The sequence below is a fragment of the Leucoraja erinacea genome, chromosome 7 (genome assembly GCF_028641065.1).
Source record: "Leucoraja erinacea ecotype New England chromosome 7, Leri_hhj_1, whole genome shotgun sequence".
NCBI lineage: Eukaryota > Metazoa > Chordata > Chondrichthyes > Rajiformes > Rajidae > Leucoraja > Leucoraja erinaceus.
The window spans coordinates 35,597,675-35,623,929 of record NC_073383.1 but is presented as its reverse complement, the minus strand read 5'-3'; the positions used below and the strand labels follow the sequence as shown (position 1 = coordinate 35,623,929).

Sequence of the window (26,255 nt, the reverse complement as noted above, 5' to 3'; positions counted from 1 at the left end):
ACAGAGGGAGATTTCTGGAGCCCTTCTGCTTTCCGTCGAGACCGTTCCCGCTGCAACTCCATGGTCAATTTGTCCCTTCCCACCCAAACCACCTCCTCCCCAGGTACTTTCCCCACAGGAGATGCAACACCTGTCCCTATACCTCCCCCCTCGACTCCGTCCAAGGACCCCGACAGTCTTTTCAGGTGAGTCCCTGGTTCACTTGCACCTCCTCCAATCTCAACTACTGTATCCGCTGTTCCAGATGTGAACTCCAGTCCATCGGTAAGACCAAGCGGTCTCGGCAATCATTTCGCTGACCACCTCCGCTCGGTCCGCCTAAATCTACCTGATCTCCTGGTTGCTTAACACTTTAACTCCCCCTTCCATTCCCACACTGACCTTTCTGTCCTGGGCCTCCTCCATTGTCAGAGTGAGGGCCAGCACAAATTGAAGGAACAGCACCTCATATTTCACTTGGGTAGCTTGCACCCCAGCAGTATGAACATTGACTTCTCTAACTTCAAGTAGCCCTTGCTTTCCCTCTCTCTCCGTCCCCTTCCCAGTTCTCCTACCAGTCTTACTGTCTCGGACTACATTTTATCTCTGTACCGCCCACTCTCCTGACATCAGTCAGAAGAAGGGGCTCAACCCGAAACGTCACCCATTCCTTCTCTCCAGAGATGCTGCCCGTCCCGCAGAGTTACTCCAGCATTTTGTGTCTAGTTTTGATTTAAACCAGTATCTGCAGTTCTTTCCTACAAATAGATGTTTTCATCTTTGCTAGCCACAACTAAGAATCCAGATGACTGGAGGACAACCAATGTGGTACCTTTATTCAGGAAGGACAGCAAGGATAGGACAGACAATTACACCATGGTGTGTCTAACATTTTCAATAGAAAAATGGTACTGCCTCAGCTAGACAACCTGGTCGTTATGGATGGGTTGGGCAGAAGGGCCTGTTTATGTGCTGTATAACTCTATGACTCTCTCTGTGGCCCGAGTGGTATGGAAGTTATTGAAAACTATTCTATGGAACAGGATTAACGTGAGGGTGGAAATAGTAAGATTAAACGAGAACTTACCAGTTTGAAGTTTGATCGTTATTTTATGAGGAGTAACGTTGAGGGATTACGTGAAGAACCTCGCCAGGACGCATGTGTGTCATTCTTCAAAGCAGCGGTGTGAAATTACAGATAACTGTAATGACTAAACATAGTAAGATTAGAGAAGAGATACCAGTTGAGTATATGATCAAGGGTGGGAGCGGAGGGCACGTAATCCTTCAACGTTACTCCTCATAAAATAACGATCAAAATTCAAACTGGTAAGTTCTCGTTTAATCTTACTATTTTACTTCGGAGTCACGTGAGTGACTACGTGAAGATTTTAAAGCTCTGTGATTTCATGCCGTGGAAACGAGTCCATGCATCACATCTGCCTTGATGACTGTAGGAGGAATTGTGTCAACATAATTTAGACATGAATTCGACATTGAAATTCATAAAATTTATTAACACAAAATTATAACCCCTATTTATGGGGTAAATTAAATTACAGAACTTAAAATTGTTTCTGCAAACGTTCCAGGTTTCATGACTGGTTTATGATAAAATAGTTGGAATGTTTTTTCCCCTGACCATCCTGCTGCCTTGAGGATTTGGTCCATTGGTACATCCAACTGCATAGCTGCCGATGTAGCTGCAGCCCTGGTGGAATGAGATTTAAAAATATTAGTATCCATCCCAGCCTGTGTTAGCACCTGTTTCAGCCATCTTGAGATGGTCTGGACCGTCACTCTTTTGTGTGGTTGCTTATGGCTGACTAAGAGTGCCTTTTCATTGCCTCTGATGATTTTCGTTTTCTCCATGTATAACGACAAATGTCTTACTATACAGAGACGATCATCTGTTGGGTATGACCTAAATTCTATATTGAGGCCTGCTGATCCCTGTCTGTTCTGCTTTACTAATTCATAAATATGAAACGTAATATTTTCAGATGTTGAAGTCATATTGTCCAGTCTTAATTTATGTAATGACTGTACCCTTTGTGCCGTGACCAATGCCATTAGCATGACTGTTTTTAATGTCAGTCTGTGTAGGGGCAGAGCTGTTGCTGGAGACCAATTCCTGAAACCTCCTTTTCACGGGGCGACTTGACGCAAGAGGTAACCAGAGTTTAACATCGTGGGAACCTCGTGCGATAACAGTACGGCATTCGTGGACCACCGTGGCGCTAACAGCAGGTAATCGTGTAACTTGGGTACTCGGGAGAAAATTCAAACATGTTTGAATTTGTCCAAGAGTGACTTGTACACTTGTGGTTGAGCGTTGCAACATTTTATGAACGTAGTGGCCAGTGCGATATCCGTAGTAACTCTTGCGGTTACCGTGGGAACTCCTGCGAACGGTGAACCCGGAAGTTGGATAGAGTGAATCCAGCCAGTTTGCTATTTACATACAAATCTAATAAAACTAGCTAACAAGCATTTCATTAATGTCAATGTGTCTCTTTTTGTCTGAAAGCAGTTTCTAACTGGAGGAACTCCGCGGGCCAGGCAGCATCTACGGAGGGAAATTGACAGGCGAGCCTTTCCTCAGGCTGCCTTATCTCTCTACCCCCCCCAACTCTCACCCACACACACACACATGCTGGAGAAACTCAGCGGGTGCAGCAGCATCTATGGAACGAAGGAAATAGGCAACGTTTCGGCCCGAAAAGTTGCTTATTTCTTGTGTATGTGTCGGAAGGAACAGCAGATGCCGGTTTAAAGAGAATGAGTTCGACGGCAGGCAGCATCTTTTGGGGAGAAGGAATGGGTGACATTTCGGGTCGAGACCCTTCTGATATGCTGCTTGTCCCGCTGAGCTACATGTTGTGTCTATCTTTGTTTTAATCCAGCATCTGCAGTTCCTTCCTGGCCGAACCCGATTGAAAGATGAGAGGCTAGGCGATAGAAATCATTAATTGAATTAAATAACTAGATACCTGTCTAATCGTATCTACAGGATTGTACAGGCTAGATGGAGGAAGAATGTTCCCGATGTTGGGGGAGTCCAGAACCAGGGTCCCAGTTTTACAGTCTACCGTGGGAACTCTTTAATTACAGCGGGAAACCTTCAGTTTCCCAGGGGGTCGGGACGGGACTGGAGTTGGGAGGGAAAGGTGGGGGAGTCGAGGGAGAGGAGGGGGAGACAGATGGGGGTGTCTTCATTTACTGGCGTTGGGTGTCTGTCACTGAAACAGGCAGGTGAGATTTCGCTTCCACCTTGTGTGTGCCTCTCTCTCTCTCTCTCTCCCTCCCTCACTCTCACACAGGCATGAATGGAGGAACTCCGCGGGCCAGGCAGCATTTACGGAGGGAAATGGACAGGCGACCCATTCTTCAGGCTGCCTTATGTCTCTCTCCCCCCCCCCTCACCCGAACTCCCACCCATACACACACACGAATGCTGGAGAAACTCAGCGGGTGCAGTGGGTGCAGCGGGGCCGAAACGTTGTCTATTTCCTTCGTTCCATAGATGCTGCTGCACCCGTGGAGTTTCTCCAGCATTCGCGTGTGTGGGTGGGAGTTTGGGGGGGGGGGGGGCGGAGTGAGGGATGAAGCGTGGGGGTGGAGTTTGGGGGTCCAGTGGGCTCCATAGTCAGTGAGTGAAGCCGCGGAGTTCAGTCATTCAGGCCTGTGTGAGAGAGAGGGAGGGAGAGAGAGAGAGAGAGAGAGAGGCACACACAAGGTGGATGCGAAATCTCACCTGCCTGTTTCAGTGACCCTGTCTCTCTCCCCCACCCAACTCCCACCCACACACGCGAATGCTGGAGAAACTCCGCGGGTGCAGCAGCATCTATGGAACGAAGGAAATAGACAACGTTTCGGCCCCGCTGCACCCGCTGAGTTTCTCCAGCATTCGTGTGTGTGGGTGGGAGTTGGGGGGAGGGGGGGGAGAGAGACATAAGGCAGCCTGAAGATTGGGTCGCCTGTCCATTTCCCTCCGTAAATGCTGCCTGGCCCGCAGAGTTCCTCCAGTCATGCCTGTGTGAGAGGGAGGGAGGGAGGGAGAGAGAGAGAGAGAGAGAGAGAGGCAGTCCTGGTCAGTCCTTTGAAGATAGACACCAGTTGCTTGGAGCAACTCAGCGGGACAGGCAGCATCTCTGGAGAGAAGGAACGGGTGGCGTTTCGGGTCGAGAGCCTTCTTCAGGCTGAAAGTTTCACCTCTCAGTAGATCATAAAATAACACAATCATCACGGTCAATGTGAGACACAGTCTTTATTCATATTTGACAAAATAAAAAGACGACTTCTTGCACATATTGAGAGAAGGTGCATCGCACCAAACAACATTTGTCTAAAAAAACAGATTATTCTTCAGCTCATTAAAGAGCTCGGGTGAAAAAAACCAATATAGTGTGTGACACAAAGTAACATCATTTGTGCCACGTGATTAACTACACTACAGTCCACGATGTTCATTCACGATTAACGGGAAAGATCGGGAGACGGACAAGTCACTCGCACAAATGACAGAATTGCCGAGTACCGTGGGAACTCTTTACTCTACCCCCGTTATATCGTGTGATATCGTGCTAGACCACGACCACTCCACTCTGGCTACATCTTGCATCAAGTCGCCCCGTGAAAACTAGCCATGAGCATCTTCAGGACAATACTTACATCCCATATTTGGGAGTACCTGGTTCTTGGGGGATTGGTATTAAAAATTCCCCTCATAAGTTTTGTTACCAGTGGGTGAGCCCCAACAGAGTGACACTCTGTCCCTTGCCATAGGTAAGTTGATAGGGCACTTCTGGCGCAGTTGATGGCACTATAACTGAGCCCCTCATCATAATGGAGGCCTGCCAGATATTCCAGAACAGATGGGATGTTCATATCTCTGTAGGTGATGTTGTTTTTGTGACAGTACATCTCCCACTTCCTGATGTAGACCAGATATTGGTTTTTGGTGGACTGTCTTTGGGCCGCCGAGATTATGTTCACTGTTCGGTCCGTCAGTCCCAGTTGTAGTAGTGGTGTTTTTAAACTCTACAAATTAGTAAATTCAAATGGTTATGGCATGGGTGGCTATCCCTTGTTACGGGATGAAGCAATAAATCTGGTCTATGTGGGATGGTGATACATGGTTCTAATACCATGTTTAGTACCACTGGGAACCATGGTTGAGTAGGCCAATCGGGTACTACCAAAATACCAGACGCAGAGTCTTGCTGTATTTTCCTTAATACCCGACTGATGAGGCAGAAAGGAGGGAATGCGTAAATAAACAATTTCCCCCAATGCAGCGAAAATGCATCTGTCGCCGCTGCCCCAGGGTCTGGTTCCCATGAAACATAATTTGATAACTGGTGATTAAGTCTGGATGTGAATAGATCGATATCTGGTGTTCCATATCGTGCTGTAATATCAGCAAATACTTTTTTATTCAACATCCATTCGGTGTTTTCATTAAATTTGCGTGACCTGGTGTCTGCCACTAAATTTAGTCTTCCTGGTAGGTAAGTAGCAGATATCCAAATATCTCTCTGGATACACCATTGCCAAATTGTATTAGCCAGATTGTCACATGATGTCGATTTGTTTCCACCCATGTGGTTGATGTATGCTACCACGGTGGTATTGTCTATCTGTAGTCTAACATGCTGGTGATATGACCCAGTACAATATGACTTTAGGCCATAGAATGCACCCAACATTTCCAGGTAGTTTATGCCCAGTGTGAGTAATAATGATGCCTCCTGAGCAGTCCATCTACCTCCACAGCTGGTGATGGAATTGGTGGCACCCCACCCAAGTGCACTGGCATCAGTTTGTAGTACCATAGAAGGGTTACTGACAATGATTGGATTGGAACAAAGCCAGATGTTATCTATCCACCATTTTAGTTCAATTTTAGCTTTGATTGGTAGCTTCATAGGTCTGTAAAAGTGACCTGCATTGATTTTGAGTGCTTGTATTTTTGCTCTCTGTAAATTTTGGTAATGTAAAGGTCCAAATTGTGTGGCTGGAAAAGGAGCCACCATTTTGCCAATTACTTTTGCTACCAATCTGATGGATGGTTTGATGATGTCAATGAGGTTATTGCAAGCCTCTATTAAGTCTGTTGCCTTTCCCTTAGGCAAAGTCACCGACATCTGAGTCAATGATGAACCCCAAATAGTCCATAGTAGTGGAAGGCGTTAATTTAGATTTAACTGGATGGATAATAAATCCCAGTTTTTCAAATAACTGTTTTGTGGCTGTTACAGTTTGTTTGGCGAATTCCAAAGTTTTGCCCACAATAAGTATGTCATTCAGATATGCCATGACCATGTGTTTTCGTTTCCGTAGAAACGCTGGTTTCAAAATTTTTGTGAACAGCCTGGGGGCTGATGATAACCCATTTGGTAGTGCTTTATACTGCCAACAGTTGAATTTTAAGTAACATCTGTGGTCACCTCGTATAGGCACTGAATAGCCTTTGGAAATTAATTGTTTAGCAGTAACAAAGGTTTCCATTTTGAAATGAATATATTGTACAAATGTATTCAATTTGGTCAGATCTATGATGATGCGACAACCACCATCTTTTTTGTTTTTGGTAAATATATTGGACACGAATTCTAGTGGTTCGTGTTGGGTTTTTTCAATTACACCTTTTGCGTAAAGCCGCTCCAGTTCAGCTTGCGCCTCTGATTTTTCTTTACCAGAAAGTACGAACATTCGGTTCGGTATATGTTGAACTGGAGGGCTGTACTTGTGTATAAATTCTATTGTATATCCCTAGTATCGGTTGTTAACATGCTCCATGCATTCAGAAATGAGTGTAATCTCCCACCAACCTCCATGCTCCCTGTATTTTGTAGGGAACCAGACCCACCTACCTCCATAGTTACCAGCGGCAGGTTTACTTCTTTTTGTAAGTTCTTCGCTGATGTTGATGCGCTGGTGTCTGGATTTGTGGTTTGGTTGGAGTTGGAGGTCCGCGTATCTTCCAAGAAGGCCGGCCTGGGCCATGGCCTAAAAAGACATGTTTTGTATACCGGTCCTTCGAGCTTTCACCAGGCGGTCTTGCTCTACTGGTGGGTGCGTAGGGGTGTTGTCTATGGTTGTATTGGGTTTTCTCGTTCCTGAACCCCCTGCACACTTGACTTTTCTTCTGTGGACCCCACTTCCAGGTCAGCCCAGAACTGACCCGCAGTGCTCCCCTCTGATGAGGTAGAAGCACTGTGCAGCCCTTCAAGAGGTACTGCTGTGGGTTTGCCATAGAGCCCACTGTGCCCTGACTCCATCTCCCGGAGCCTGTCACATTGGAGCAAATGCTCCACACACCGCTCCATCCGGCTCCAACGCTCACGGTCGCTGGCTGCCCGCGGTTGCTCAAAGTGATTGAGATTTCTGACAAGGTCCCATTTGGAAGGCTGCTCCAAAACGTTCATGGGATCCAAGGTAAATTGGTGAATTGGATCTGTGTAGAAAGGAACTGCAGATGCTTGGATCTGATTGATTTGGGAACGACTGGTAGTTGAGGATTATTATTGTGATTGAAAGTGTGTTTGAATCTAATTGATATCAATATTGTTGTTGTTGTACTGGAACAGTCTAGATAATGACAAGGCTAATTCTCGAGCACGTCTTCAAGACAACTGCAGTGACAGTATCAGAGTTTGCGGATTTTGCTCCGTGCAGTAAACTAGGTCATTTCCTGGCATCAGTCCAAGAGATTAAATTAGAGTTTATGATTGTGCCTTCATAGGACAATGGTTAGGATCATTTATTGGAACATTTTTCAGAAAATAGTTGTGAATTCCTCATCTTTGCCCTTCACACAAGGTCTCTTATCATCAAGGAGGATGAAAAAGTTATTAATAATATATTTTTGCATTGTGACCAGATATAGAGAGTTTCACAGCTTTGATAGCTTCATTGTGGATTGCTCAGCACTTTATAGTTTATTGCTTTCATTGTTATGACTGCACATGGTGATGTGCTTTATTTCCAGCAGATTGTCACCTCATTTTCAAGTTCATCTTGTTACCATTCTTGGCATGCATTTCCACACTCCTTGAACTAGGATTGATCATCTGATTTAATGGTGATGAAGTAAGAAATATACCGAGCAATAAGATCAAACGCAAAGCAAATATTTCTGACGGACTTCAGATTGCAGTGGGTAATTGATGGATTGAATTATCTTCATCTATGTCGACATAATAATGATACATTATTGATTGGTTGCAGTTGCACAATAAAGTTTGAAATGCAATACTGCATGTGAACTGGCTAATCAATTCATGGTGAGCATGCCTAAGTGGAGCATTTTTAAAAACGGTTAATGCAAAATGTAAAAATATAAGATGACTCCTGTGAATTTGGATTTGATGAATCTGATTGACTTTTATGTTGATGTTAAAACTAGAAATCATTCAATTACTCAATTATCAGTTTATGGATGTAAGCGCTGCAGTTTTAATGTCTACATCATCCTAATGTTTCAAATAAGACATTTAATTAAACACCCGAGGAGTGATTGCCTTTCTCTGTGGAAGTCCCGGTTCTCTGTGACGTCCACTTAAGTCATGTAAACTCTTAGCTTGCAATCACTTCAAAGCCATCACTCTCATCAGTACTCCACCACACTGCAAGTGGAGCAGAATAATAGGGGAGGTAATGCCAGCTGAATCAGATCACCAGAAAAAAATCCAGTTTCTTGTCAGTCACTGTGGCTAGATTGTGTTTCGTGTCAAGTCTACTTTCCAGTCGTTTAAAAAAATCTTATCTGGACCAATGCAATCAATTGTGAACAAATGCACAGACAGTTACATTTAAATCACCCTTTCCCTTTCCATTCGTGAATGCCAAAAACAGCCATTATAGGCAGCATTGCTCTGTATGTATGATGGGGCATAGTCGCATTTCCATTATTTTTGCTATTTGAGCAGGCTTCATTGCCAGTAGTTCTCAAACTTACAATATCAATCTCCAGAAGAAGAATAGGCCGCAGGTGGTGGAAAACACCAACAGCGTTGTTATACTCATAATCTATAGCTTGAAAGCAGGCCCTTCGGCCCAACTCATCAATGCTGACTAAGATGCTCCATTCAAGCTGGTCCCATTTGCCCCCGTGTCATTATCCAGCTAACAGTTCATTCCATATATGTACAATCCTCAGTGTGACCCTCTCCCTTAAACTAAATTTTTCTGTCTCTATCACATCAAGATGATGCATCTCCCAATATGATGCTTTCCATTCTAAGACATCTGAGATGTCCTCTTTCTTTAGTAAATGTGGTTTCCCCCCTGCTGTCATGGATGGATCCTTCATCCACGTCTCCTCTGTGTCCAATAGTTCTGCTCTTCCTTCTCTTCCTCCCAGACGCAACAAGGATAGCATTCCCCTGATTTTCACATTTCACCCCTCGTGCCTCGCAATCCAACACATCATCTTCTGGCAATTCCAAGATGCCCCATCGAAGCTTGTCTCATTTGCCCGCATTTGGCCCATATCCCTCTAAACCTTTCTTTTTCAAGTTTCTTTTACATTTTGTTATTGTACTTCCCTCAACTACCTCCTCTGGCAGTTCATTCCATATATCAACTACCCTCTGAGTGAAAATGTTGACCCCTGGGTTCCTATTATATCATTCCCCTTTAACCAATGCTCCATGCACTCACCCAACCAATTATCCACATGATTTTATACATCTCCATAAAATCATCCCTTAGCCTCCTGCGGTACAAGGAATAAAGTCTTAGCTTGCTTAATCTATCTCTATAGTTCAGGCCTTCATCTTGGCAACATACTTGTAAATCTTCTCTGCACTCTCTCCAGCTTAATGACATCCTTCCACGGTGACCAAAATGGAACTCAATATTCCAAATGTTGCATCATCAACATCTTGTACAACTGTATCTTAACATCCCAACTTCAATATTCAATACCCTGACTGATGAAGGCCAATGTACCAAAAGCCTTCATGACCACCCTACCTACCTGTGATGCCACTACAGGGAATTGTATAATCCTGGATCCCTCTGCTCGACAATACTCCACAGGCCCTTACTATTCACAGTGAAGGTCCTGTTCTGGTTTGACTTTACAAAATCCAACACCTCACATTTAGCCATTCTTCAGCCAACTTGCCCAACTGATCAAGATCCTGGTGTAATTTTTGATAATCATTTTCACCTTCTATTTTAGAGGTTATGCAGTACTTGGAAGTTCACGATAATATAGTCCGAAGTCAGCTTGGTTTTGTGAAGGGAAGATCTTGCCTGACGAATCTGCTGGAGTTCTTTGAGGAAGTTAATAGCAGGACAGACAGAGGGGAAGCCGTAGATGTTGTTTACGTAGATTTTCAGAAGGCCTTCGATAAGGTGCCGTACGTCAGGGAAGATGAGAGCCTATAGTATTAAAGGGAAGTTACTAGCATGGATAGCGAGTTGGCTAGATGGCAGGCAAAGAGTTGCAATAAAAGGCGCTTTTTCAGGTTGGCTGCCAGTGACTAGTGGAGTTCAGCAAGGGTCAGTGCTGGGGCCACTTCTCCTCACGTTGTATATTAATGATTTGGATCAGTGGATTGAAGGCTTTGTGGCCAAGTTTGCAGATGATGCTAAGATAGGTGGAGGGGCAGGCAGTGTAGAGAAAGCAAGGACTCTGCATAGGGATTTGGACCACTTAGGAGAGTGGGCAAAGAAGTGGCAGATGAAATACAGTATAGCAAAGTGCGGAGTCATGCATTTCCGTTATTAAGAATAAAGGCGTAGATTATTTTCTAAATGGAGAGAATCCAGAAATCGGAGGTGCAAAGGGACTTGGGAGTGCTGGTGCAGGACTCTCAAAAAGTTAATTTGCAAGTCGAATCGGTAGTAAGGAAGGCAAATTCAATGGTAGCATTTATATCAAGAGGACTGAAAAACAAAAACAAAGATGTAATGCCGAGGCTCTATAAGGCGCTGGTCAGGCCGCATTTGGAGTACTGTGAGCAAATTTAGGCTGCATATCCGAGGATGAATGTGTTAGCTCTAGAGACGGCCCAGAGGAGGTTTAGAAGAATTATTCCTGGAATGAGTGGGTTAGCATATGATGAGCATTTGACAGCACTGGGCCTCTAGTTGCTGGAGTTTATAAGGTTGAGGGGGGACCTCATTGAAAATTATAACCTCAAGAGAGAGCAGATAGGGCTTTTAAAGATAGCGGAGTCAGGGGATATGGGGAGAAGGCAGAAACTGGATAGTGATTGTGGATGAACAGCCATGATCACATTGAATGGCGGTGCTGGCTCGAAAGGCCGAATGGTCTACTCCTGCACCTATTGTCCATTGTCTATTGAAACTAACAGAATAATGAAAGGCATAGATAGTGGACGTGGAAGGGATGTTTCCACTGGTGGGAGAGTCTAGGACCAGAGATCATAACCTCAGAATTAAAGTGCATTATTTTAGAAAGGAGATGAGGAGGAACTTCTTTAGTCAGAGGGTAGTTATTCTGTGGAACTCGAATGCGGTGGAGGCCAAGTCAGTGGATATTTTTAAGGCAGAGATAGACACATTTTTGATTAGAATGGGTGTCAAGGGTTATAGGGAGAAGGCAAAAAATGGGATTAGGAGGCAGAGATCAGCCATGATTGAATGGGCCAAATGGCCTAATTCTACTCCTATAACTTGTGAACTAGCGTAAAGTCCTCCAATGATACACTTGAACCCAGCTGCCTATACCTGGCCCATGCCTCTTTTTTTTCATGACCAGAGCCTCAATTTCACCTAGACTTCTTTATTCCCACCTTCCACCCTTCATGCTTTGAACTTTCACCATCACACTTTCAAAAACAACCCACTTCCGCACGTCCTTTGCTCGCAAACAACTTGCTCCAATCAACATTTTCATGTTCCTGTCTAATACCATCAAAGTTGGCCTTGCCCCAATTCAGAATGTTAACTTGTGGACCAGCCCTGCACTCATCCATAACTATTTAAAGCTATTAGTCTGTGCTCACTGGCCCCAAAAGGCTCGCCCATCGACACTTCAGTCATTTGCTCTTCCAGTATCTTAAGAGTAGGTCAAGCTTTGCCCTCTCCCTTGTCAGGTCATCTACATATATGCTAAGGAAAATTTCCTGAACAAATCCCACCTCATCTAAGCCCTTGACACTATGTTAGGTAGTATCAGTCTATATTGGGAAAGTTAAAATCCACAACTATCACAACCCTTTTAGTCTTGCAGCTGCCTGCAACCCCCGGCATAATTGTTCTTTTAAATCCCGTTGACTATTTGTGGGCTATTATATACTACAAACAAGGTGGTCATTTTTTTCATATCAGAACTCCATGCATATAGCTTCACTGGACTATCAGTAAAATAATCTTGGACAGTTGCCATGACATTCTCGTTTATCAGTAAAGTAACTCCCTCTCCTCTTTACATCCACCTCTATCTCGCCTGCAGCAGTTGTACACTGGAAGTTAATGCTTCTAGTTCTGTCCCTCCCTTAACTATGTTTCCATAATGGCTATAACGTCCCAATCGAATGTATCTTTCTATGCCCTGAGTTAATTCTCCTTAACTGTCAGGCCTCTCACTTTGAAATAAATGTAAGTTAATACATCAGTCATTCCTCCCTCCCTGATGTGCTCCTGCCTATTCTGTCTATGGAACTGGCTTTCATTGACTTCCAGCCTCTCACCTGATTTGGATCCCTTCCAATCCCCACCCTAGTCATCCTATCAGTTCCACTATTTGCATCTTGCATCCCTCTTGTAATCACACCTTCCCCAGCCAACAATGGGTCATTATGGGTTCCACTCTTCCTAAGGTCATATGTTGCCGGCCCTGATTTGTTCTGGCCTTTTCTCACCACCAGTTTATTTCCCCCTCCCACCTCTACTTTCAGTCTGAAGAAAGGTTCCAAGTCCAAACGTTACCATTTCTTTTTCTCCACAGATGCTGTCTGGCCCGCTGAATATTCTGAACTCCTGCCCCCTCGATCAATTTCTCAGCTACACATTCACCTGTCTTATCTTCCTGCTCTTACCCTCACCAGCACATGGTACCAAGGGCAATCCGGAAATTATCACCCTTCAGGTCTTGCTTTGTAGCCTTTTGCCTAACTCCCAGTATTTACTCCGCAGAGCCCCATCTCCTTTTTACTTCTGACAACCTTTTGTCTCCTTTTCACTTCTATCCGCTAATCACTTGCTGGGCGTTGAACTACCCCCACCTCTATTTTACAGTTTTCCCCTCCCAACACTAATCAGTATGATGGAAAGTCTTGACCAAAAATGTAGCCTGTCCATTCCCTCCCCAGATGCTCCCTGACATGCAGAGTTCCTCCAGCATCTTGTATTTTGCTCAAGATTGCATTATCTGCAGTTTATGATGTCCACAAATGAAGTGGAATTCTGTTTCCCTATATTGCTGTACTTGAGTTCTTACTTTGATGAACTGCCACAGGATTGTGTCCCAGCTGTAGGATAATTGGTCAAAGCACAGTTGTTCTAAGCACAGAGTGGAATAGCTTTGGTGTTTTTGGCATCAGTGTCAGAATATTAAAAAATTTCAGTCACATACTGTGGACCAAAAAGCAATTATCAGGACTACAAAATAATAGTGTTGATAACGACTTGTCAAATAAACAAGCATTTGATGAATTTCATTATTGTCCTATGTATAGAACCAGTCAACTTTTAAGCCTTTGTTTGTGCGTGGCTGGAAATAGGTTAAAATGTGACACTAGTATCAAAAATATCAATGCATTTAGACAGTCCCAGTAGGCTGACACACTAAAATAAGCTCAGAATACAAGAATGGAAGAAAATATATCAAATATTTTACATCCATTATAATAATTCAGGTAGCAGCTGCATCAATGTCTGAAGGAACTAATGAGAAGGAAAATGAAGGCAAAAGGTGACATTCAAATTCACCAGGCAAGATCCCGACTTTATGCAGCAGCATAAAATGTATTGGAAAATCAGCAGAGCATTTTACACCCCTGTCAGAAGCAACAAAAAATAAATACTGAGAGAGGTGTTAAACAGAATCTCAACACTAATAATTAGTTAACATCTATACTGCACTAAAACTCTCATCTTGTCCTCTTCTGGTTTGCGTTGTTTTTGAATTTGCGCAAAAACAGTATGCGATAGCCTTACGATTTTTTGCCACCTTTCTCACCGTTCTCTTGTGCTCCAAGTGCGTCAAGTTTTGTTCCAATCGGTGGAATATTACAAAAGTTATGAAGGTTTAAAAATCGAGAAGATGGTCTTCACTCCTGTCAGACGCCAGGACAGCAATGCCCCTTCCGGCACCCGTTGTCAATCACAGGGGCGAGGAGAATAAAGCCCCGGAGGCCGGGCTGAGTCCAGAAACCGTTAGTGAGTCCAGAAGCCAGGAGTGAGGGAGTCCAGAATCCGCGAGTCAGAGTGAGTCCAGAAAGCCATGAGTCAAGTGAGTCCAGAAGCCGTGAGTCCAGAAGCCGTCCGCCCTGGTGCGGCCCGGTGTGTGGAGGTGGCCCGGAGTGCGGTGCCTGGCCGACTGCAACGCCGACTGATGCAACCTCAAAATCCTGGAGAAGTGAGGAGTGAGAGTTGGGGGTTTGAGGGCCGGGCTCTGGCAGGGCCGTGCCGGACATTGGCAGGGTACAACACCCCCGCCCACACCCCCTCATCCCCCGCCCAGTGGTTGGCCATGGCAGAGGTAGGCCAGGGCAGAGGTAGGCCACGGCAGCGCTCACCCCCCACCAGCCCTGACTGAAGCTGTCCTCCTCCCCTGGCTACAGAACGCTCCCTCCGGCCCCCACCTCAAGCCACCCCATCCCCAGCTGCAGGACTAGCCCAAGAAAAGTCAATTCGGCTCACAATGTGCATACTAGCCCTCTGGAACGCGACTTCTCCAGCCGGTGTCACGGGGTTGGAACAACCCGGACCGGGACAGTACATCACCCGGCACGGCCCGTGGGGGTTCCAACCTTGGACTTTCAGACCGGGAGCGGGGCCGTAAATCGCCCCGCGCGGCCTAAAATGGCCGTGGGACTCATCATCGCCCGCCTGGGGCTTGGACATCGGGAGAGACACGGAGAACAGGGGAGAGAAAAGACTTGCCTTCCATCACAGTGGCTTCACTGTGATGGATGTTTGTGTGAATTTAATTATGTGTATGTCTGTAAGACAGTGTCTTTGTTTGTATGGCTGTGGAAACAACATTTCGTTTGAGTCTCACTGGGGCTCAAATGATAATAAATTTGTATTGTATTGTATTGTATTGGAACAGGCCCTTTGGCCTACAACACCCATACTATCCCTTCAGAAAGCCCCCCCACTGGCCCCTGCCTAAAGCCCTCCCCCTCCTGCGGCTGTACGATGCTCATCCTCTCCTCCCTACCGGCCCACAAAAGCCCCCGCCTGAAGCCGTGTCCCTACCCCAGCTGTAGGATGCTGCTGCCCCACCAGCCCACGACAGCCCCTGCCTGAAACTGTCCCCCTCCCCTGGCTGTAGGTCACTCGCACCCCCTCCCCACTGACAGCCCCCGCCTGAAGGCATCCCCCTCTCCCGGCTGTAGACGACGCTCCCCCCCCCAGAGCCCGACAGCCCCCTCCTGAAGCCATCGCTCTCCCCCCCGCTGCAATACGCTCCACCCCCCCATTGGCCCACGACAGCCCCCGCCTGAAGCCATCCCCTTCCCCCAGCTGCCTCTCCCAGATGCTCCCCCCCCCTCCCCCCCCCAACCTGGAGCACAACGTGTGGACATAATTCATATGCTCGATACAGGAGAAGATCTCCAGACATGGGAGGATTTCAGGGACATCAAGAGGGACGCTGGCATCGCCCTATCACTTCTGATTGGATGGTGCCCTATAACGCTCAACTATTGAAGGTTCAAATCTCACATCAACATTGAGATATGCTCCTTCGTAAAGTCAGTCAAGTACGTCAGCAAGTACACCTTGAAGTGAAGTTATCAAGGAGCTTTTAGAGTTAACAGGGATGACAAAATTACACAGTACTTAACTGGCAGATACATTGGTCTATCAGAAGCAGTGGCATCAATCCTTGGATTTCCGATTCATGAGAGACAGCCCGTAGTCTTTCGACTCCAGGTACATATACCACAACAACAACGAGTCGTTATCAGTCAATGCTGCTCAGCAAGTGAGCAATGATGATATGACGAGAACGACTGTAACTGAATTCATGGCATCGTGTTCTCAAGAGCCATTTCCAAGAACACTGCACTATGCTGATGTTCCCCAATTTTACACATGGAAGAATAAGAGATGGCAAAGAAGGAAGGTTGGGAAGAGAGTGGAAGATCTTCCAGGACTTTTTGAAGCCAATGTTCTGGGACGAGTGTATACCGTGTCTCCAAGATGTGGTGACCTCTACCACTTGAGACTGCTTCTCCATCACGCAAAAGGGCCAGTATCCTTCGATTCATTGAAGACACCTGATGGAGAAATTCATCTTTCCTTCGAAGACGTCTGCAGACAAAGAGTTTTGGTGCAGACTGACGATCATTGGCAACAAACAATGGCAGATGCTGAGAAGACAAAACTCCCCAGTGCAATGAGAGATTTGTTTGTTGTTTTGCTGAATACTGAGATCAACAATCCTCAACAATTATGGGATCACTTCAAGAATTCAATGTCTGAAGATTACCTTGTAAAGGAATGGAGAACAATGAGTGATCCTAATGTCATGATTGAAGTGAAGCACCATGATCAGGCTCCGTTGTATATTCAAGACGAGCTTGAGAATTACAACAAAACAATGGAACGCTTTAATTTTCCACAACTGACTCGCTGAGGCAGCATTCCAGCTTTCGGCAGCGGCCCGACTCGGAGCTGAGGCTGTGGCGGCCCGACTCGGAACGGAGACGGCATTCCGGCTTTCGGCAGCGGCCCGAATCGGAGTTCAGGCGGCGGCGACATCACTTCAGAGGTCCGCTGGACTGGAGGGCAGCATCTTCGGCCTGGATCGCCTCAGCGCAGAGGGAGGACAAGGAGGGAAGAGACAGAGACTAAGACTTTTGCCTCCATAACAGTGAGGAGGTGCTTGGTGAACTCACTGTGGTGGATGTTAATTTGAGTTTATTGTATGTTTTGTTATTTATTATTATTGTGTATGACTGCAGGCAGGGAGAGGGAGAGGGAGAGGAGAGGGAGATGGAGAGGGGGAGGAGAGAGGGGTGGGGTATGGGAGGAGAGAGGGATGGGGGAGAGAGGTGGGGGGAGGGAGGGGATGAGGGGAGAGAGGGGTGGGGGGGAGGGAGGGGAGAAGGGAGTGGAGGTGAGGGGAGGGATGGGGGGAGAGAGGGGAGAGAGTGGGGAGGGAGAGGGATGGGGGGGGAGAGAGAGTGGAGAGTGGGTAGGGGGAGGGAGGGGGTAGGGGTAGGGGTAGGGGGGGGGACAGAGTGGTAAGGGAAGGGGTGTGGGGTGAAGGGGTTGGGGGTAGGGGAAGGGTGGGGAGTGAGAGGGGAGGGGAGGGGGGGAAGGGAGGGGGAGAGAGAGGGGTGGGGGAGGGAGAGGGAAAGGGGGGTGGGGTAAGTGGGAGAGAAGTGGAAGAGTGGGGAGGGAGGGAGGGGGGGAGTGGTGGAAGAGGGACAGAGGGTAGGGGGAAATGGGGCGGAGGGAGAGAGGGAAGGGGGTTGGGGTAGAGAGGGAAGGGGGTGGAGTAAGGGAAGTGGGTGGGGGAGAGAGGGAGAGGGAGATGGAGCAGGGAAGGAGAGAGGGGAGGGGGAGAGGTGTGGGGGAGGGGGGGAGATGGGGTACCACCTCCAGTTTAAATTCCATTGGGAATATTTTGGAGGACTAAGAAACCAAGAACCAAGAACCAAGAACCAAGACCAAGAAATGGAAGGATGCACCTTGATGATGACAATCCAGAATTGCTGCAGGAATTGCAATACGATAGAACTGAACAGCAATTTGTTGAGGAGAATGAACCTCTCCTGAATGCTGAGCAGAGGGCAGTATGACCAGGTGTGCAACTGCTTGAAAAGGAAGCTTCCTTCAATGTTTTTCACTGATTCACCAAGAGGAACCGGAAAAACATTTATCACCCATTTGATCCTCTTCAAAGTTAGAGGTCAAGGTGATGTGACTATTGCTGTGGCATCCTCTGGGATAGCAGCTACATTAATGCCTGGTGGAAGAACTACACATTCTCGGTTCAAGATAGCCATCCAAATGACTGAGGATACATTCTGCAACATTGACAAGAACTCTAACACTGCATGTTTGATGAGGCAAGTGAAACTCATTGTTCGGGATGAATCCCCAATGATTAGGAGAGAGAGCTTTGAAGCAGTGGACAGAACTCTACAAGATGTATGCAGCAACACTAAGCCTTTTGATGGCATTCTTACCGTTTGTTGTGGCGATATTCGACAACTCCTTCCTGTAGTGAAAGGGGGAAATGATGTTGAAAATTCCTGCATCAAGAAATCCTAATTGTGGACACTTTTCACTTGCACACAACTATGCGATTGAGAGAGGGCGAAGGCGACTATTCTCAATTTTTGTTGAAAGTTGGAGAAGACGACATTTTAAAGAATGAAGATGATGAAATTAAAATGCCACAAGACATGGTTCCATCAGCAAAAATACTGGTGGATTGTATTCATTTCATCTATCCCGCATTTGACAATCCTGCAGAATTATTCTCCGACAATTGTATCTTGAGTCCGCTTAACGATACGATGGGAAGGATCAATTTTACATGTATCACACGCTTCTCTGGAATCATTAAAGAGTACTTTTCTTTCAATGTGGTCACTGAGGGAACTAATGCTACTTGCTTCCCAACAGAATTCCTCGATTCACTCGAGATCTCTGGATTACCACCACACAAATTGGAGTTGAAAAAAGGATCTCCAATGTTAATGAGAAACTTGGAACCCCCAAAGCTATGCAATGGAACAAGGATGATTGTGGAAGAGCTACACAATCATCTGACCATTGCAACAATCTACATGGGAGCCTTCAAAGATTACATTGTTCTCATTCCTAGGATAACGCTCAATTTGACAGAAGACATACCCCTTCAGCAGACCCAATTCCCCATTCAGTCAAGTTCTGCTACGACAATCCATAAAGCGTAAGAACAAACCATGGAGAAAGTGTTGATATACTTCAAGAAACCGGTATTTCAGCATGGACAACTATATGTGGCTCTTAGCCAAGGAAAAATGAAGGAAAATGTCAAAGTTTTCCTGAAGGATGGAACATCGACCATGAATTTTGCCATTAAACGCATGCTTGGTTGAATGATGACTTCTGAGGTAAATTCTCAGATTTTCTTCAAGTTAAAATTTGACCAATCAATAAGGTCTCTATATTAAAATTGTGTGTCTTTTATTTCATCAACAGCAAAGAAACATCAAGTGGCAGTGAGCAGCAGAATGCAAAAAGAGACACAACAAGAAACAACTGAACTGAATAAATCTCCTTTAACATATAAATTGTTGTTATAATTTAAGAGTCATTCACATTTTAAGCTTTAATAAATCCCTTTACCACTTGCCATGCCCGTCAGCTGTGTCTGCTCAGTAATACCTGCGTGTTCTACTTCACAATTGGAACCCAATGGGCAGAAATGGCTGCACCGCTGGAGAGCCGCTAAGAATGGATGGGGGGGATGGAGTGAGTGTGTGCGGGGGGGCGGATGGCAAGGGGCGGAGTGGGTGAGGGGGGATCAGGAGCATCACAATGGGAACCCGTCAGCCGCGCCTGCACAATTGGGGGCTATGGGTGAGTGGTGGAATATTGCGTTGGACAACCAGGCCTCCCGTGTGAGAATGGGACCCAACGGGAGACCTGGTCCCCCAAGGCCTTAATCTAGTTTACTCCTAAATACAACGTTTTGCCAATTATGTGTTGGATATAGTATAACTTTAACAAGGATTTTCCAACCTTCCTTCCATTAACTCCATTAACACTTCACGATGCCTCGGTAAGGCCACCAGTATAATCAAGGACCAGTCTCACCCCGGTCATTCCTTCTTCTCCCCTCTCCCATCAGCAAGAGGTGCAGAAGATTGAAAACGGTCTAGGTTCAGGGACAGTTTCGTTACAGCTGTTATTGGGCAAATTATTCATCCTATTATCAACTAGAGGGTGGTCTTGACCTCCCATTTACCTCATTGGGGATCTTTGAACTATCTTTCATTGGACTTTATCTTGCACTAAACGTTATACCCTTTATCCTGTTTCTGAACACTGGGCGGCTTGATTGTAATCATGTATAGTCTTTTCGCTGACTGGATACGACACACCAAAAAAACTTTTCACTGTACCTCGATTAATGTGACAATCATAAACTAAACTAAACTCCTTGTTGCTTTGTTTTTCTGCTAATTTAGGCTTCATATATTCTCGTGTTGTGGAGCACTGTTGGCCAGGCAGTCCAATAGGAGACATGCACCTGAGCAGGCATATTTTTCACACCTTGGTTTACTTGGTGTTCTTGGCCCATTGATTAATCCTCTGTCCTTGGCTCTAGTCCATTATGAGATTTGCTTTTTGGGGGTCACCCCAAGAATTTCAGGACTCAAAAGCAATAGGTTAGGTGTGAAAAACCCATCTATTGGCTTCAGTTGAAAGTAGAGGGGAAGTATGATGGCAAGACCCTTAACAGCAGAGGGATCTTGGTGTCCAAGTCTTTGAAAAGTGGCAACCCAAGTGGTTAGAATGGTAAAGAAGGCACATGCTTTGATTGCCTTGATTGATTATGGCATTGAGTATAAGAGTCAGGAAGTCATATTGCAGCTTTATAGGACATTGGTTAGGCTGTGCTTTGAGTGTTGTGTGCAGTTCTGGTTGCTCCGTGAAAGGAGGGATGTGGAAGTTTAGGAAAGGGTGCAGAAGTGGTTTAGCAGTATGCAGCCTGGATTAAAGAGTATTACCTACAAGGAGAGGTTGGAGAAACTTGGATTATTTCCTCTGGAATATTAGAGGTTTAGTGGAGACCTGATAGAAGTATATTAAATTATGAGGCATAGTTAGGCTAGATAGTCAGAACTTTTTTCCTAGGGAGGAAATGTCTAGGGCTAGATGGTATAGCTTTAAGATGAGAGGGGGCAAAATTTAAAGGAAATGCGCGGGACAACATTTTTACATAGAGAGTGGTGGGTGCCTGGAATGCATTCAGAGGTGGTGGTGGTGGTGGTAGTGCGTGATATAATAGTGGCATTTAAGAGACTTTTAGATAGGCACATGGATATGCAGGAAATGGAAAGATACGGATCACATGCAGGCAGATGAGACTAGTTTAACTTGGCCTCATGTTCGGCAAGGACATTGTGGGGGCGAAAGGCTTGTTCCTGTGTTATGTTCTATGTATATAAGCATTCAGTATTCTCACCAGAATCCGGTGGGGACCAATTTACAACAATAATGGGGTTACATAGCACAGTAAAAATGCAGTATGATTTCCAAAAATAATGGATGATGCATGTTGGGAGAGGTTCTTAAAAAGTTACTCAAAACATCTACAGACCTTTCAGTTTAACAACTGCTCCGGAATATTGTTAGAACTTATCACAGGCAGAGTCAATGAACAGTTGAACAAGTATGACCAAATCAGATTCAACTGGGAAGAGCAAGTCACATCCATCTAATCTGCGTAAATGTTTAACAGGATGCATGTTTTATGTCTGTAGTCCGAAAATCTTTTTAAGTTATTTTCAAAAAAATTAAAATTTGTTTGCTCATAATTGTTTCAGAGGTAGGAGAAATTGTAGAAATTAATGTGATGGGGGGGGAGGTGTGGGGGTGGGGGAGGGAGATGTGTGGGGGAGGGGGTGCATGGTGGAGGGGGGGTTGTGTGGGGGAGGGGTTTGTGTGGGGGAGAGAGGGTTGTGTGGGGGAGGGGGGTGTGGGGGGGGGGGGGTTGTGTGGGGGAAGGGGGGTTGTGTGGGGGAGGGGGGTTGTGTGGGGGGAGAGGGGTTGTGTGGGGGAGGGGGGTTGTGTGGGGGGAGAGGGGGTTGTGGGGGGAGAGGGGGTTGTGTGGGGGAGGAGGGGTTGTGTGGGGGAAGGGGGGTTGTGTGGGGGAAGGGGGGGGTGGGGGGGGGGGGAGGGGGGGTGGGGGTGGGGGAGTCGGGGAGGGTGTATGTGAGAGGGGGGTGGTGTGTGATAGGGGGTGTGTGGTGGGGGAAGGGGGTGAAGGAAGGGGAAGGGGGGGTGAAGGAAGGGGAAGGGGGGGTGAAGGAAGGGGAAGGGGAAGGGGGGGTGAAGGAAGGGGGAGGAATATGGGTGTGTGGGCTCAGCCCCCGCCCACGAACACAACACAGCCCCCGCCCGCACACTGCTCACTCCGCTCCTTCAGCTTTATTCTCGCCGCCGGTGATTGACAGCGGGTGCAGGAAGGGGCGTCGCCATCCCGGCAAATGACAGATGAATAATATTTGTAATATTTCACCGATCGGAATAAAACTTGATGCACTTGCAACACAGGAGAATGGCGAGTAAGGTGGCGAAAAATCGTAGCGCTGTCGGATACCGTTTTTGTGCAAATTTAAAACAACGCAAACCGGAAGAGGACAAGATGAGAGTTTTATAAGTATACTAGACCAAGTGAGACCCGTTGGGTCCGCTCCCCTCAACGCACACACTAACCACCCCCCACACACACACACACTAACCACCCCACACACACACACACTAACCACTTAGTTACTGGATAAGTTAACTAGTTGTCAAGCAGATTGACTTTCACTACAATTACAGCCAAGGAATAGATTTGCAGAGGAGAAAATTAGATTGAGGGGAAAAATTAAAAGACATCCCAAGCATGGAGATAGTGAGGAAAATATTTAATGGGATCTTTGAATGTTGGATCAGCCTAGAGTATTGGGAGTGAATTGATATCATTTGTTGGCCTAAAGCTCAGGAGAGGATTGAAAATTGTGGAACAGGGAGAAAGGAATCAGAGAGGGCTCAGATTGCAAGTGAAATGGTGGGTATGGAGGACCTCCTTGAAAATGCAAGCCATGTAGAGAACTGGATGCCTTTGGATAAGTTAGGTGATAAGACAATTCAGATCATATATTATGGAACATAGTGGAGACGCAGGTTTGGGACAACTCAGTGGATAGCTATATTTGTGGTAGGTTCAGATTGCATTTTATTTGTTGTAGATTTTCACCATGTCAGTTCTAGGAGATTAAATAGTCATACGTCATAAAATCATACAATCCATATAGTGCCAAAACAAATATTTTGGCTCACCAAGTCACGTTGATCCTGAAGTAACCGAATGTGTCCATATTTCCAGAAATTGTTTTGAGTACATTGAAAATGTTCCTTTCTGTTACAATTCGCGAAAGCTAAGAGAAACATGTTTTGCCCTGATGAGGTCAGTATATTTCATCATAAACTGAACACTAGGATCAGAGAAGAATATTTCTGCACTCTAGGTTATTTCATCTTCTTTTCAGCCTAGCTAAAAGGAAAGAGGACCTTTCATGTGCTCATTTGTTCTGTGGTTTTATCTTCGTGTTATCTTCGTGTTAGCCTGCCCATCTTCACTGAATAAAGTGACCTCTATTCGTCTAAACTAAAGGACCATGTTCCTTTTAAGATTTTCCGGAAAAACGATCAACAGAATTTTCTGGCTTTTCATACCACAGCTATCTATATTCCTGGCAGCTTACCTCCAGCATTTAAATGAGATATCTATCCTTCCATCTCGGGTGAAGATGGAAAAACAACATCTTAATCAAACAACATCAACCAAAAGCAAACCTCATATCCGAACAAGAGGAAGGTGACATTAAAAAACGCAAGGCATCTATTGATCAGCATGGATGGATGCAGACCAAGAAAGCTGCTGAAATCCCATGTAAATACTGAAGGGCAGAGACCTTGTAATCTATAAATTAGCCCAAGCAGTGGTCCTGATAATTATTGTTGATAATAGTTATTCACTTTTATTTAGACTTTGTTATCAGCTTTAATTCATTTTTTAGAGGAATGCATATATGGTACACCCTGTTTTGTCCAATATTCAAACTTATGTAAGGATTATATGTACACACAGAAAAAGATTATGTGTATTGTCGGATTATTAAAAAATGTTCCAATTTGTGCACCATAATGGAACTCTAATATACAGTGCAATCAGAAAGTATTCAGACCCCTTCACTTTTTCCACATTTTGTTACTTTACAGCCTTATTCTAAAATAGATTAAAATATTTTTTTCTATCATCAATCTACACTCATTACCTCATAATAAAAAAAGCGAAAACAGGTGTTTAGAAATGTTTGCAAAGTAATTAAAAAGAAATAGCAGAAATATCACATTTACATAAATATTCAGACCCTTTACTCAGCACATTGTTGAGGCACCTTTGGCAGTGATTACAGCCTCAAGTCTTCTTGGGTATAATGCTCCCAGCTTGGCACACCTGTATTTGGGTAATTTCTCCCATTCTTCTCTGCAGATCCTCTCCAGCTCTGTCAGGTTGGATGGGGGGGGGCGTCGATGCACAGCTATTTTCAGATCCCTCCAGAGATGTTCGATCGGGTTCAAGTCTGGGCTCTGGCTGGGCCACTCAAGGACATTCACAGACTTGTCACAAAGCACTCCTGCGTTGTCTTGGTTGTGCGGTTAGGGTCGTTGTCCTGTTGGAAAGTGAATCTCCGCCCCAGTCTGAGTTCCAGAACGATCTGGAGCAGGTTTTGATCAAGGATCTCTCTGTACATTGCTCCGTTCATCTTTCCCTCAATCCTGACTAGTCTCCCAGTTACTGTCGCTGAAAAACTTCCCCACAGCATGATGCTGCCACCACCATCTCCCCAGGCCCGCAACCTTGGCGTGATCTTTGATTCCACCCTCTCCCTTGAGCCTCACATCCACCATGTCATTAAATCCTCCTTCTTTCACCTCCGCAACATCGCCAAACTCAGACCCTCTCTCACACCTCCCGCTGCTGAAAGACTCATCCATGCCTTCATCTCCTCCCAACTGGACTATTGCAACTCACTTCTCCTTGGCATCAGCTCCACCTACATCAACCGACTCCAACTGGTCCAGAACGCAGCCGCCCGACTCATCACCCACACCAAATCCTGGCATCACATCACTCCAGTCCTCAAACAACTTCACTGGCTTCCCATCTCCCACCGGATCACCTACAAAATCCTGATCCTCACCTACAAAGCCCTCCACCATCTGGCCCCCCCCATATCTCACTGACCTCCTCTCCCCCTACCAACCCTCACAGTCCCTCAGATCGACATCAGCCGGTCTCCTCTCCATCCACAAGTCCAACCTCCGCAATTTTGGGGACAGAGCCTTCTCCAGGGCAGCTCCCAGGCTCTGGAACTCCCTCCCCCAACTGATCCGCAATTCCGTGTCCCTCACCATCTTCCAGTCCAGCCTCAAGACCCATCTCTTCACCTCTGCCTATCCTTAGCCCCACGTCCCCCTCCCTTTTCATCTGTGCATTAATTGCCTCATATTGTGTTTTGAAATGAATTCTGTCATTACTTTGTGTACTAGTCATGTCTCTACTATTTATTTAATTCCCCTTACATGTTTTTCCTCTACCTGCTAAATTTTTGTAAGGTGTCCTTGAGACTCTTGAAAGGCGCCCATAAATAAAATGTATTATTATTATTATTACCATGCATCACTATAGGAATGGTATCGGCCAAATGATGAGCGGTGTCTGGTTTCCTCCAGACGTGACGCTTGACATTCAGAGCAGAGTTTAATTTTGGTTTCATCAGACCAAAGAATCTTGTTTCTCATGCCTTTTGGCAAACTCCAAGTGGGCTGTCATGTGCCTTTTACTGAGGAGTGGCTTCCGTCTGGCTACTCTACCATAAAGACCTGATTGGTGGTGTGCTGATATAGTTGTCTTTCTGGAAGGTTCTCCCATCTCCACAGAAGAACTCTGGAGCTCTGTCAGAGTGACATCAGGTTCTTGGTCACCTTCCTGACCAAGGCCTTTCTCCCCGGATTGCTCAGTTTGGCCAGGCGGCCAGCTCTATGAAGAGTCCTGGTGGTTCCAAAGTTCTTCCATTTAAGGATGACAGAGGCCTCTGTGCACTTCGGGACCTACAATGCTGCAGAAATTGTTTTATACACTTCCCCAGATCTGTGTCTCAACACAATCCTGTCTCGGAGGCCTACGGACAACTCCTTTGTCTTCGTGGCTTAGTTTTTGCTCTGACATGCACTGTCATCTGTGGGACATTATATAGACAGGTGTGTGCCTTTCCAAATCATGTACAATCAATTTAATTTACCACTTGTGGACTCCAATCAAGTTGTAGAAA

General features: G+C 45.7%; 1 protein-coding gene across 4 annotated transcripts in view; it reads right to left on the bottom strand.

Annotated features, from left to right (window-relative positions):
* The window catches only part of LOC129698886 (uncharacterized), a 393,480-nt gene that overhangs the window by 148,583 nt on the left and 218,642 nt on the right, over positions 1-26,255 (bottom strand). The gene's annotated exons all lie outside the window — the stretch shown is intronic.